Source organism: Anarhichas minor, unplaced genomic scaffold (assembly GCF_050575085.1).
Source record: "Anarhichas minor isolate MPS153535 unplaced genomic scaffold, ASM5057508v1 ptg000045l, whole genome shotgun sequence".
Classification (NCBI taxonomy): domain Eukaryota; kingdom Metazoa; phylum Chordata; class Actinopteri; order Perciformes; family Anarhichadidae; genus Anarhichas; species Anarhichas minor.
The window spans coordinates 9,076,965-9,092,850 of record NW_027466491.1 but is presented as its reverse complement, the minus strand read 5'-3'; positions in this window follow the sequence as shown (position 1 = coordinate 9,092,850).

The following is a 15,886-nucleotide window of genomic DNA, read 5'->3' as shown; positions in this document are numbered from 1 at the left end:
AGGCAAGCCCTCCCCTCTCCCCCCCTTCTCCCCTCTCCTCCTCCTCCGCCTCTTTTCCTGGCTGAGCAGAATAATCCTGGACTGGGTGGCCACTGGGAGTCCAGCGAGGGGAGAACAACAACCAGATCACGTTGGTCTTCGCTTAAAAAAAATGTTGGTCTCCAAAATATAGCCCCGTGAAAGAGACTCTTTTGTCTGAGCAGAAACAGGACATATATAGCGGGGTTTGATGGGAGGCTGATGCTGCAGATAGAGATGTGGAAGATGAGCGTATAATGAGATGCAAGGCGGGGGGGGGGGGGGGGGGGGCAGCAAACATCCAGTCAGGGGTCCTCCCAGGAGAGACCAGCACAATGCAACCTGCCTGTTATCTGCAGGGGAATGTACTCTCCCTTTAATGAGCAGTCGTTTATTAAAAAACACTCTTTTAACCTCATAATTGAAAAAAGGCCACACACACACACACACACACACACACACACACACACACTGCAGCTCCACTACAGAGGACGTATATCTCAATGTAGATCACCTGTGTTGCAACAATCACAACAACACGTCCCCAGCTGGCCCATGATATACAAATATTTATCCACTGATAAGGAACCGCCACGATGGCAGATAACCTCCTCTTTCCACCGCGTCAGGACTCTTTGTCTGTACACTCTCAGCATATTACAAAATATGTTCCCTTCCTCTGTTTCCCCCTCTCTATAAACTTCCCTCTTGCTTTCTAATTCGTTATTAGGAGAGACTCCCATAAGCCGCTTTAGTCAATGTCTGTTTGTGGGGCTGTGGAGTCTGGAAAAGAGAGAAAGAGAGAAAGAGGAGGAGAGATGGAGGGGGGAGGAGGGGTTCCCCAAAAAAAAAAGAATGAATGAAAGACTGGCTTGGTTTTCCTCCACGGAACAAATAGTTAACATTTAACATTCACACCCGGCCTGGCGACTCTCTGGCGCTGCGGGGCCGAGCCGGGCTAAAGTGTCCCGAAAGCCTTTTTCAGAGGGGTGTAAGTCCCCCGGCTATCGGGTTCTCCAGCCCCCCCGCTTTAAATGACTGTCAAAGAGGCAAATATCGAATTGCACGCGGGGGTCTCACTCTCCCCGCCCTCTCTCGCGCTCTCTCTGTGCCAGCCTGCCAACCAGCGCTGCGTCACTGTAACGGGATTACTTCTCCAGGAAAACACTACATTTATCTGTCATCGTTAATAATAATAATTTAAAAAAGCTTTATTTGTGATTTTTAAAAAAAAAAATATAATGTTTTTGTCCCCATCTAATAATTGATCTTGTCTTGTCAGCAAAATTGAGACACGTGGAGAGTTTGCAGTCTATTTCACTGAACTTACAGCCCAGTTTAAGACATAATAGCATTCAGCATTCAAATAAATGCTATTAGCAATAAAGTACAAAATATCACATCATTAGGTTTAAGATGATAATGATTTGTGTTTATACTTTTTACATCACTGGAAGTTACAGTGACGCCACTATAGGGAATCCTGCAAGAGTTCTACAGTGACCATAACCTCATAGACTTTCAGTCTTTTCAGGTTTAGCTCATCAATAACAAGATAAATATATAGTTGTATTAATGTGTGGAGGCTTTAGTGTGGAACCCCACTGTGTCCCAAGAAAGCACCAGAAACATGTTTCTGCCACGAAATAATTCTATTTATTTGTGTTCAAAGGTTTGCTTTCTGCTTTCTGCTTGAGAGTGACTCGATTTTTGACACGTTCAGAGGCCTGAAAAGTATTCAAACAAAACAATCGACAAATCTCTCTTTGGTAGAAGCAGACACTCACCTACTCTATGACATGCACTCTTAATACTGCTAAATAAAGAGCAAGCACATTTTAAAGACTATTTGTCTCATAATGACTTCTGTTTATTCTGCTGATGTAAAGACTCCTGCAGCAGTAGAAGGTCGATGCATGAAGACACGCGTTCAACTTGAGTTACACCTTTTCAGCACAGCATTCATGTATATCAGCACACATTGTCTTTATTAACAGCACATCTGTTCCTCTGTGGTGTATAGTGGTGCAACAATGTCAGCTTGTTTGTTTCATCCCTTAAAAGAATCAGAAACGCTTTATTGCCAAGTGTGTTTGCACATATTGGACTTGGTGATTGCTGCAGAATTAACACAGTAAAGACATGATTAGAGATAACAAGTCTCCAAATTTGCCAACAAACAAGAGTACATCACAGCACGTCTGTTTTAAAGTGTCTGTAAAAGCTGAGTTAAGTGTGGTGCTATTATACACACATGAACCCCATCATTCAGACGTATCCACACAGATTAATGCAAAGCCAAGGTTATAAAACTCGACTCATTTTACTCCCCACTTTCCCAAATTAGACACAGCGGTGTGTTGAAAATAACACAGTGTAGGCCTATAGCCTTATCTACAGAGGGCCTGTGCATTGTCATTAATCTTCACCGGGCTAATTAAATTAATCCATCGCCTCTTGGCATTGGAATATAACGACCTGCACTAAATCCGCTGCAGGAGAACCCATTTGTTTTTTAGAACCAAGACTAGTTCCCTGCTTATAGCTCACACAGCAGCAGCAGCAGCAGGCCGGATTCATTATCAGAGTGATAATTAACAGATGATTCTAAATAAAAACCCACCTCAGTGCTTTTTGTTGTTGTTGTTTTTTTTGGGGGGGGGGGGGGGTTGTAAGCGGAAGGAGGTTGGAGAGTTGTGGCTTTGATTGACAGTCCGTCCGCGGGATCATGTTTAATCCCTGCCTCTCTCGAGCCCGTTCAGAACTCATTTCTCCACCGCGAGATGGGGGACTCAGATGGTTGCCGGGGCAACGGCGATAGTGCTAAGCCATTTCCATTTTCTGCGAATAAGGAAGGGGGGGGGGGGGGCATTTGAGGTCATCACAAAGTCATTCACAAACACAGACGAGGGGCTCATTACTCTGAAGGGAACGGATTACTCGTTACTTTACTCAAAAGAACAGGAGCATCACTGTGATACTCTGTGGAGGAAGTACCCTCTTCTAAAAGTAGAAGTACTACTGCCACCATGTAGCAAATACTTAACTTAAAGTAAAAGTCGTGCATTTCAAATACTGCACCTTGAAGTCAAATTACAGAAGTATTCTCAGTATTTAAAGTATCAAACGTGAAAGTACTGGTTCTGCAGAATAATGGAGCCCCTGTGACTTTAACCTTCGACATATTCAACATACAAAATACTGTAAGAAACAACCGTCACAACACAATGATTTCTTCTCAGAACATTATTAGTTATGTCACCTGAAGGAAAAAAAAGAAACAAACTGGTCCCATCTATTAAAACTGCATTGGAAATACAAGTACATTAAAGTGCAAGTACCTCAGATTTGTACTAAACAACATAACTTGAGTGAATGTACTTAGTTACTTTCCACCTGATACTTTACTGTTCTGTTACATCCTTCTCCAAAATTGACTGTTAATCAGCTAAATCTCCATAACAATCATCTCCTTCTGATGAGCTGGATTCCACTGAAGTCCTCTTTTCTACAGCCAGATAAACTTCATGTAGACTATGTGTCCACTTAACCCCCAAAAAATTGCTCCCGTCGCTGTGATAGAATCTGAATTGTAAGTCACTTTGGATAAAAGCGTCTGCTAAATGACTGTACTGTAATGTAATGTAGAATAAGAGGATTTTAACTACCTTAAGGCTAGTGAAGGGGAAACAAAGTGGGGGGAACTAGACACTAACTTCAAATTTTTGAACCTGAACCCTATTTTTCACAGTTTATTTTGTGTCTAAATTACTAATGGGGACAACAGTTTTTGAAATAGGTCCACTATTGAAGGAGAGCGCTGCTCAGGGCAACTCCTCACCGTTAACGTGCGTCCACTAAAAGTGCCTGCTGCTACTGACAGGCTCAGATTGTTATTATACGTGTCTGACAACATTATAGAAAGTATCCCACACATGAATTAATGCTTTTCTTTCCCCTTTTGTTTGTTATTTTGTGTCTCGCTCTGAGAAGTCTCCTTCTGTACCTTTCTGTTCTTGTGTCGTGTGACTTGTTCCCGGAACACAACGGTGGAAACTGTGAGTTTGTTGTGTTGGAGTACAGAAAGAGCAGCTTTGTGTTATATAAAAGATGTTCAATGTCATGGCTGAATATTTAGATGATTTCAACTATGTTGAAGTGACGCAATACTTCAGAACGAGACTTCTCAGAGCGACACACAAACAGACCGGGTCAAGCTAAAGGTAAAGAAAAAGGTTTTATATCTTCTTTCCGTAATGTTGTCGGACACTTTTAATAACATTCTGAGCAGAAACGAGCTCTTTTATTGGACGTACATGAGGATGAGGAGCTGCCCCGAGTGATCACATTGCAGCCCGTTTAGCTCTCCTTCAATACTGGACCAATTTCAAAAACGGTTGTCCACATTAGTCACTTGGACATAAAAACACGGGGAAATATGGTCCAGGCTGAAAAAGAAAATAGCAAAGTTACGCTTTAAGCACAGTAAAACTGACATATTACATGTTTCATTCCACCTTATTTCCTTCCCGTCTCTTCAGCATCCAGCGACGACGTCCATGAGAAGGTGAAGATGAACCGGCCTTTTTGATCAAAGCGGCCACCTTTAAAGCTGACGGCTGGCCTTCCTAGACAGGTATGTTGCCTTTATTGTGAGGACACACACATTACACACACTACACACACTCCCTTACAGTGAGAAACCCTTTCAATCCATCTTTCTTTTCTGGCATTTTTAAATCAACTTCACCTGCATCTGGAATCCTGCACCCGTCTCTCCCCGGGGGGTGGTGCTTACATAAAAACCAGGTTGACGGTGTCAGCGATGCCGGCAGGGTGTTAATGCACTGCTTGTTAGTTTTAATTAAGTAGCCTATAGCCAAGTGATCAGGAGATCAAGGGCAGTTATTTAAATAAGAAGCGCACCGGGGCCTCCAAGTGAACTGCAGGCGGGAGAGTTGGCTCCGGCTCCTCTGCTTTCCTCCATCACCTGGCGTCATTAATTCAGAAACAGCTTTGCCTTTCGGTCGACATGACACCACACCTGTCAGAACATAGCCCACTCCTCAGTCAGTCCTGGCATCGGTGGTCTCATCGTTTTTTTTAATTTTCACAACCGACCAACTTTCCTTCTCAGCGGAGAGCCGCGGGCGTCTGCAGAGTTTATTTGGTCTGTGTCTACACGATAAAGAGGAAAGTTAGGTGAAGGACAACAATCTGGTGGAGGAGGCCGATCAGGAGGAGCAATGATAATAAGGCTAATAAGGTATCTCTCTGCAGCACATTGTTGAGGAGTTTGCATGTCGCCTATGAGGCTGCTTAAATTAAGCCCCATCCAGCAGGTTTTTCTTTTTTTCAACACTGAATATGCAAACATATTTGACAACGAATAGTGTAATTGCAGATGATGCTTTAGGCCTGTCTTTAAAGGAAAAGAAAAAGCTTTCAGAATATTCAAACTGCCCTCCTTTCACATCGCACCCCCAACAGCTTTTGAAAAGCTGATGTTTGAAAAATAATTGATAAAGGAGGGAGAAGATCCACAGGCAGAGGAGATAGAAGAGTTGCTCTCAGGCTGGGAAAGACTCTGCCGCAGTCAACACATCTGATGAAAGGTCGGGATATTGTTTCAAGAGTAAGCAGAATAAAAACTACAACTTACTGATTGTTGAAAGGAAAATGGGTCTATTATGCAGTTTGAAGTTTTTGAAGAACATTTATTACTTTTATCGAAGAACACAGACACCAGGTGTGGATTGGCCGTTCTCTGGGATCTCACTTAGTTGTTAACATTTTGTCAAATCAAGCTGTATCCATTTATTGATGCCATTTTTTTATTAGTTTTCTAATGATGCTCTGTATAAATACATGCATGATATGCTCCTTCCAAAGAACATCACATTTAACCTACTCTCCCTGTCTATTTTGATAATTTTTTGTATGAAGGCTGGTCCAGTTTTACGTCATTTTCATTTCAACGAGTCCATTAAAATGTACACTACGGTTCAAAAGATTAATTTCAATACTAAAATGATATCCTGACGTTGTCTATCAATCTTAAAGAATGAGCATGCACACACTGGGCTGTGAGTTCTTTTTTGTTTTGGGGGGTTCCGCCCGGACACACCCACCAACAGTGATGTCAGAGCAGGTGTTTCCCCTCAGCTGTTAAAGGTAAAACGCTGCCGAGTTATTTAGTGTTGAGTTACGCTCTAATCTTCAGACCAAATACCAAGTAGCTTCTTCCACAGCTTTCTCAGAGAACCCTGAGATGTGGCTGAAAGCTCTGGAAGAGGTCAGTAAGGGGACAAGCGGGTCGAGAATATTTTATCAATCTGCTGTTTCTGAGATCAAGAATGAGCTTTTTAAAAGGTACCGTGTGGATTTTTTGAGGGTGCACACTATTCTGCTGATCAAGAAGAAGACTGCAAGCTAGACAACAATGCATGATTCAATATACAGGGTTCAGCATTAAGGTCAGCAGGTCAGACATGTTCCCACATCCTCTAACGCCACCCATATAAAGACCTGCTTCCAGGATAATTGAAATGCTTGTTTTCCCTTTAGCTCATAAACTTTGTCTTTAAACCCGCCGCCATTATCTTGCAACCCGATCGGTACTGTGCATGTGCAACTCTCAGCGGAGATAGAAGGAAGCAAATGGTTCACTCCTTAGCTACTTATGATCTGCTCCGGAATAAAAAAATGTGTGTGATTATTTTTGGGGTTGGTAGATCTACTAGCCCGACGTGGCATTTTACTTGCCCACCGCAAGCAAATAACTCTTTTCTAGTTGCAAAATTCAAGTTAAAACACAACAGTGGTAGCATGCAAAAGAGTAAAAGTTAGAATAAATACAAATCATTTTACAATGTTACAATTCAGACTTCCTTAAACTAGGAATTAAATAACATTTAAAGCAGATATTCTTTTTTCTTGCGGTCCCGTTTTCATCCTGCAAACCCCTTCAGAGGATTACTCATGGTCAAAGATACTGTTCAAACAACAAGACGAAAACCTTTCTGAGGCCAACTGAAACACGTTGAGACATCAAACATCGCAGACAGGAGCCACTGAGATTACAGATAACCTGATGAATAATTCCAAAAACACCAATTCTGGAATATTTTCCTCTGAACCCTGCGACTGCATTCAAACATGAAATCACGAGGAATAAGTCGAGATAGACGGACTCTTCTATGTGCTCAGGCCGCTGCTCATTAGACACTATCATCTTATCTGCTTCTCTTACCTCAAAAACATATCCATCACAAACTGCTCTCCACCAAAACAGACCATGCTATCGTCAGATCTGACCTCAAAGTATTTCTTCCAACGAAAACAACAGGTGTAAGATGAAAAGTGCGACGAAAGAAAGTGCTGTTGTTTCTGCGTTACCTTTTAACCTCACCGGCGAAGCACCGCGGCGTTCTCGTGGTAACTCTTCCTCTTGACGAAGAGCTTCCTCATTGGCCTTTTAAAGCATATTGGAAGGTTGGGAAGATGAACTGAGCGTGAACTATGTGGTGTAAGTTCCATACGTATCAAACGTATGCATCAGCATGCTAACGTACAGGCTTAACAGATCTGGCCCGAGTTCTCTCAACATGAGAGGAAACACACTCTGCTACAATCAGTTCAAAACTCATGTGGGAAACATTCCTTATGTAGAAAACTGCTACCGTCTGTCTGCTCGGGCATGTGTCTTTTTTCTTTTAAGGAAACGGGTAACTGATGAAATAAATAAAAGGCCTTTCCTGTGATTGGTCTTATCATAGAGCAGACATCTCAGATTGTTCTGAACCGTCATTAAGTGCAGAGACATTACAACCTGATGTATAAAATAAAGGTTATGAGAGCTATCAGGATGGTGGCGTCACAAGTTTATCGCTGAAAACAGCCCAGCAACAATGAGGGAACAGCCTCTGGTGAGGAGATTGCAACACAAGTATTTTGCATTCAGGGACGTCAACCTGTCTACTGGAAAGTAGAAGATGGATGAAAGAGGAGACAGAGACTGAGTAACTGGAAGCCCCACAGGCATCTGCCACTCAACCGATGCAGATCCAGTTTGATTTGTTTTTAACTCCTTAATACTTGATTGTATTATCTGGGCCGTTGATAAAAAATAAGTCACTGTTTATTTTCAGCCGAGAGCAACGGAGTGTCAGTCAAGATATGCTAAAAGGCTCTCTGTGCTTCTGGCGCAGACAAGCAGATGCAGAGCAGATTATGCTTTATTAGCTGTTCATGGAGACTTAATTGTGCAGATCAAAGTTAACAGTGTTGCATCGGCGCGAGGCGGAGCAGATTTCATTAGGCTGAGAAATATCAGTGCAATAATAGTGTCATCTGCACACAGCGAGTTCACAACTCAGAGTGTCTTCATAATATACTTGCTGGGACAATTTGGAGGAGGAAATGCAGCCATTTGAATGGCAGAATGTATTAAGAATGTTCCAGAATTCCCAAAAAATAAATAGTTTATAATGCAGAAGTGATTTGTAAATGACAAATACGATTGAATTTGGCACGATGGCTGCATTCAAATAAGCTGCTCTCTCCAGTCAGAAAACCATCTTATGTGATATCAGATGACTCAAATGGAAAACCTTTTGTGAATGCAGCCAAGTTACAACGTTGTTGTTATATGTAGCTGTACGTATTAACTGTAATATCACATTATATTGTATGTTATACGGCCAGTGGGGAAAGAAGTGTTCAGATCTTTTAACTAAGTCAAAGTATCAATACTCTGTTTCAAGTAAAAGTCCTGTCCTTCAAGTTTTGTTCCAAGCCCACAGTGCAAAGATGACTCTCAGCTTTGCGGTGCATTAGTAAAGTGAAGGCCTGTGTGAGCTAGCAGTAGCTGCATTAGCAGTTTCTAAAGCAGGAGAGTTTTCTTGACAGTTGTTTTGGGGGGTGGGGGGGGGGAGGGTACATCGCCCCCTCCTCTCACCCTATAAAGAACATTAAGCTGGGTGAAGGTCAGGATGGTTGGTAGTTTTTTAATCTTTGCAATGCAGCCGCTACATTCATGGATCTGTGTATTTAAAGGGCCAGTGTGCAGGATTTGGCGGCATCTAGTGGTGAGGTTGCAGATTGCAACCAAGTGAAGCTTCTCTCGTGTGCCAAGCGTGTCGGAGAACTATACCAGATCTCTGCTCTTCACTCACAATGTTATTGCTACTGAATCATTGGCATTATTATGAACATAAGATCCAAGTTGAAATAAACCAGAGGTGTCCTTTAAATAGACCTGTCTCTCATGTGAATGTGTGCGTAGCTGGTGCTCAGCATTTTGATTTAGTTTTAACAGTCTTACCTCAGACCCACATGCCCTTTCCTTTGCCAGTCAGATAGACGTCCTCTCTGCAGAACGCGTGCTCTTAAATTACACATGCTGCAGGGTTGGATTTCCTCTGGCAGAGAACACACTTTCTTGTGAAACAGATGAAGGAAAAGCTGAATATGTTGTCTTTTATTCACTTTTTTGTTCCGTTACATACATTAAAAACTCTCTTTTCTAGAGAGGATTATTCAGAAACGATAAATGATCAGAACAGATGAAGACAACAGCAGTGAAATCAGAGGACTGTCTCTACTTCATGTCCCAGCATCCCCGTCTGTGGCTGCCAGGTAACCGTGTGATTGACAGGCCACATGAGCCCCTCGCAGGAGGTGTGCAGACTGCCGCTGTTGCCGTGGCGCTGACCCTACACGACCCCCGCTGTAACTGGCCGGTCTCAGATGGCCGACTCATTTTTTATGTCTTATCTGAGCGACGACGTCCTCTCTGGCCGCCTAAAAACCTCACGCACACACATATCGGTTTACTCACATGGCACTCACGTAAAAAGTCAGCTCAGCGCGGCTGACAGCTCTTCTGGCCCACGCTGGCAGATAAGCAGAGGAGGTAGGGGTTAATGACTGGGAGGCATCAGGCGGCAACCTCCGGTTCTGAAATGTGAAGCCAATACGGAAGTGTCTTAAAGCTGCATTCTCTCTAGTGTCCACCAGGGGGCGACTCCTCTGGGTGTATAGACGTCTATGAGAAAATGACTCTACTTCTCTCTTGATTTATTACCTCAGTAAACATTGTAAACATGAGTTTATGGTCTCAATCTCTAGTTTCAAGTCTTCTTCAATACAGCATGATGTTCATTTAGTACATTATGGTCCATTTAGAGTCAAACAGACCATAAAGCAGGGGATGCTTTAGGGCGGGGCTACACGGTGATTGACAGGTCGCTACCAGAGACGTATACGGCGTCTCTACGTCACTCCTCCTCAGTCCACATATTGTCACGGTTTCAAAAAGCCAAGATGAAGACAGCCGTAATCCAAGATGGCGACGGCCAAAATGCCAAACTCCAGGCTTCAAAACGTCAGTCAATAAACCAACGGGTGACATCACTTACAATTTACTGTAAACTACTGTCGTCAACAACAGGAAACACAACTTTTGTGTATCTGTGGACATAACATCTGGGTCTAAATCCGTTTCAACCTTTGAAAATCGACACATATTTTTCTGTGGATTAAAAAGACAGCTAACTACAAGAAACTAAATAAGTTCCCCAAAGTAAGGAGCTCATTTAAGGCAAATTAAAAAGGCTTTTGTGGTTTGACTTTTGGTTTTAGAGCTCATGTTTTCATTTGGATTTCAGTCTTCAAAGTTCAATAAAGGGGATTTTTGGATATTGAACTTGTAGTGAGGTGAGGAAACAATGTGAGGCTCCTTATATAGATCTACAGATCTAACCTTCATCCTACACCTGCGCCTGTGTTAAACTTCATCGACACACATCAGACGCTGCAGCAGGTGATTCTGTTGTCGACGTGCAACAAGTGTGTGAGACAACGAGGCTGAAAGAGACGGCTGCATGAGAAAGAGGGGTGCAGACCGAGGGGATAATAGTGTTGTGTCACTCTGCGGTTTGGGGAGAGAGAAAGATGAAATGGGCTTTTAGTCGTGGAGGAAACTGAGGGAATCAAACACTTCCTGGCTTTAAAGTGGAAACAGCGGAGACTTCCTCCCTCATATGCAGGTAGAGGAGGCTCCATCGGGGAGGAACAAAGACGCCGAGTCTAAACACCAAGCTTCACGCCCGTCACCATCTCGGCCTCGGGAGGACTTGTGTGCGAGTGTCTACGTGTGTGTGTGTTCGGTGTGTGCGTGAGCCTCTCTTGGGGTTGGTAACACACACCGTGCCGGTGCCGTTTGGGGTGTGTGTTGGGGGGGGGCAATTTCTGTGGAGCTCATTCCACAACCGGTCACAGGGGTTAAGTGCCGCAGTCATACACACACATGCAGACACACACACACACACACACACACACATATGAACACTGGAGCCATTGAGTCGAATGTACAGAGTAGACGCCACCGGAGGGGGGTCCCTCACACACACACACACACACATACAAGTAGCAGAAAGGAGCGTGTGACCACACAGGCTGCAGGAGCTTTATGACCAACACGCCTTCATTTTCATGTAATTCTGAGCTATTGTGGAAACTGTACTGAGGTCATAACAACAGCAGGAAGCTCTTCGGAGACAGGTGGACCTAGTTACATAATAAAAAACAAATCTCGCCTAACGTGAGTGTTGTCTCGGTGTGCAGGAATGTCAGAGACATGAAGGCAAATACGTGGCTAAATACGACTACATATAAGTGAGAAAATACCTTTTTTTGGAGGGGTGAACTGGCCCTTTAACTTGTTTAATATACCACCAGGTAACTTAGACCAGGCTATTTTTGATTTTGAGGTTCAGTCTATCGACATTTTTGGAGTTCCCAATAGCTGATTTTGTGGCATGATTAAAAACTGTGTGTCCTGTGGGGCTCTGGAAGATTCGTTTACATGTCAAACATGGACAAGGATGAAACTGGGCCAGTAAATTGGTTTACGTTAACCTCTTAAAGGTACAGTATGTGGCATTTAGGGGATCTTTTGGCAAAAATGGAATATAACATTATCAAGTGTGTTTTCTTGTGTATAATCACCTAAGCGGGTCCTCTTCACGGAGCCGGCCGCCATGTTTGCTTAGATGTTACCAAATCCTACAAACTAGACCTTTAACAGTTGACACTCTCAAATATTTTAGTTTCACCTCTTAAGCAGCATTAAACTTAATACAACTTAAAGGAATACTTCACCGTCAAAATGACCGTTTGTGTATCAATTACTCACAGAACAGTTGGAAGCATCTAGTGATGTCTCGCTGGTGGAACGTTACACCAAATACATGTGGCCACTAAATATTGGGCCACTTGTATGTATTCTACCTACTCAATAAAAGTCACTTTGTTTAGGTTGCATTCACCATCTTTGTTGGTTAATGCCCTCGCATAGCTTGACAAGCTATTGCACTCCTGTTTGCCAAACTGTGTGCTCGCGCTTACGTACGTCGTCATTGTTTGCAAAGTGCTAAAAGGCTCTCTACTGTAACACACACACAAACTGTAGATTATTTAGACTTTGAGAGCAGATTACGTAGACGGACGTATCAAAGTGTTGCATTCTGACGCCATACTATTACAGACCTACAGACGGTTGCATTGTGGATCACAGAGCTCCGGTGGAAGCTGGTGTGGTACTGTAGCTTGGCTGGGCTGCAGAGCATCTGTCTTTGTGTCTTTGTGTCTGGGGTAAACCCCTGCTGCTGCCGAGCTTTTGTCTCTTCCTGATCGGCTCTAATGCTGCAGCACTAATTGTTTAACACAGAAACACGTCTTTTCTCCCTTTAATGTTTTTGTTTTTATTGTCGTCGATGCATTTATTACAAAACCTTTGTGGATTTTGAACACACGCCTCCCTCCTTCCCCTCCCTCCTTCCTCCTCATCATCCTCGCTCTCTCTCTCTCTCTCTCTCTCTCTCTCTCTAAAATGCCCGCCCTGAGAAAGAGAGGAGAGAAAAAAAAGAAAATGTGAACATCAGCAGAAAAAGGGATGTCTGGCAAGTTGCATCATTTTCAGAAACAAACAGTGTGAAACCGTGTTAGCCAGCCTATTAGCATATATACATAAAGACCGTGTGTGCGTGCCCGTCTCCTAAATAAAAGGAAAACACAAAAAGAGGCGAGCGTTACTCTCCGCTACCCGTGACGGACGTTTCTCAAAGAGATAGCGCTCTGGGTAAACATGTGATCGCCACAGATCCAATCAGCTCAAACAAAGGGGATAAGCGATGGAGCCGGGTGAATTTGATCATGTGTGTGTGTGTCTGTGTGTGCACTGTAATGTAGGTGTGCATCTGTACTATAATGTGCCGTGTTGTCGGTAGTAAAAGTGCAGAAGAAAAAAAGGGAGAAAGAGGGAGCCAGGCGCCGCTGTTATCATTTGCATCATAATGGTAAACTGATATGAATAGTGCTGCGTCGATGCTAAGCTCTTAACGTGCATGGAAATTGCTTACCTTCAAGAAATGTGTCGCCACGTTCGCGCTTATGTGCGAGTATTGTTTGGTGGTTTCATCATACTTTTTCTCTCACCTCGCAGAGGTATCGTAGGAGTGATTTAGAGGCCGCTGGTGAAGACGCGGCCGCCTCCTGAAATAGGTAACATGAATATAAAAAGAGGGAAATTTGGGTGAATCAACTTTTCATTCTGGGTTTGTTTTTGTTTCCTTCCTAGTTTCCTTCAAACTTTGAGCTGAGAGGAAGACATGCACAGAGGCTGGCAGATGCCTAGATACAGAATAAAGAGTTAATTGCAAGTTAATTGCTGACAGATCTGGGAACTCATCGCTACAAAAGGAGTCCAAAGGGGAGAGAAACACGATCAGTCATAGTCATACTTATGAAGAAAAAACTTGCGTGGGACATGATTACAGAACTTTCATGGCAGTCCATCCAACAAATAGAGATGTTTCAGTCTGGACAACAGCACTGGACGACCAACAGGCCAACAGCTGCCATCGTCACACTGCTGTGGCGTGGCTAAAAACTGTACATACGGCACCAAAGGCCGGAGGAACAGGACTTTTTAGGGGCCCAGGAGCTCAGTTTTCTTAACCCTAAAACGCCAAAGCAGCTTGACGGATTGTCCTCTTTGCTACGGATTGAGCGGTGTCAAGATGATCCCTAAAGTATGAGGACAAGCATTCTCTGGTTGGTGCTCATGATGAAAAACAATGACCACAGAAGTGGCGTTTCTGAATTACGTTAATTTCCGTTACAAAAACGTTGACCTCTCGTTTCACACGGGGAACGAACCGCGGTGTCCGGGCTGAAAGATCGTGGTTTGTTGGACCGAACCTCCTACTCTCCCCTCCGCTCGGTTGTGTGTGATTTAACGGTCTTTATACGTCCTCGTTAATGATTAAGTGGATCTCATACGGAAAAATGTATTATATTACTGCACATTAAACGTTGTGATGAAGCACTCCCCAGTGCCATGATCATAACCGGTAGAAATGAGAGCCTAAACCTAAAACAAATTCAAATTGATGTTGTTGTTGTTGTTTTTTATCTCTGTGTTTCAAATTCGTCTTTTTTAAATGTTTTTAATGACTTTTAAAAGTTTATTATTTAATATTATCATTCAAAAGGCATAAAAATACATTAGAGGACACATCCAAAGACACAGAGTATTTAACAACGGGATCACCCCCCCCCCTCCTCCTCTTCTCCTTTCCCATCCAACCCCCACATCCTCCTTCCCTACAGTACCCACCTCTGCCTCCTCCCTCCATCATCTCCCCAGGAGGCTACAGAGGCCCTGTACTTCCCAGATAAGACCTTCTCAGAGGGACAAAGGCGGAGGGGGGGGGGGGGGGGGGGGGGGGTGTTGGTGGTGGTGTAGGAGGAGGAGGAGGGGTGGTGGTGGTGGGGGGGCGGGGGGGCTTCAGGGTCACCTCAACAGCGCGCTCCTGATAGCGCTATCAGCTTATGCTAATCACCAGCTAAGTGTTTCAGGACGAGAGGGCGCTATCCTAAAACATGCGCCTCCTACTTAACCTGCACCGTATCGCGATGAGCCCCGGCTCATTCAAACCGTCACCGCTCTTTATTTAACAGAGTGACGAGGCACCGAGAGAGGGAGAGAGTCCAAATTGATTAATCGTGTCACAAATTGATGTTAAGCGCCATCGCAGATACAGACACCCCTCCTTCTCTCTCTTTTTTTTTTTTTGACCAACTTGGCTTTTTGAGGGTATTGTTCTGCCAATAATGGCGAGGATGGGGAGGGGGTGCCGGAGCCGCTTTGGATGTCTTGACTGGATGGCGGGAATACAGAGCGGGCGTGTAATGTAATGTGAGGCGCCATTGTTAGCCGGGCTTACTGTACATGACAGGTGAAAGATAAAGAAGTGCGCGGGCCACGCTTCCCCTCAACCTATATTTCAAGATGAAAAACTTGGCTGATAAACGCACCTCAGGAACAGAAGACTCAGATAAAAGTCCCAGTGAAAGTTGAATGGGAGACTTTGGTGTCTCGGTGAAGCATTTACCTGCCGCCCGAAGAGAAGGATGAGACCTTTCTGCTCAATCACTTCACTGCATTCATCTCAAATCTTTCCGTCAAAACCTGCTCTGCCTCTCCTCGACCTTTTCATAACTCTGATTTATGCTCATCTAACTCTCCGTCTCTCACTGATGTTTTTGTAAAACTTCATTCCTCTGTTACTTCATAACTTTATCTGCCAAGTGTGTAGGTTTGGGTTCAGAAGTGTCCAACACTGTAAAAATACTCTGTTACTAGTCAAAAACTAAATAAAATAAAGTATTAGCATCAAAATATACTTTAAGTACCAAAAGTAAAAGTACTCATTATGCAAATTGATGATACAAATGTTTGAGACTTGACTCTGAATTTTGTCTTTCATCATCCTGTCTCATCTTGATTGTGGCAGCTGGA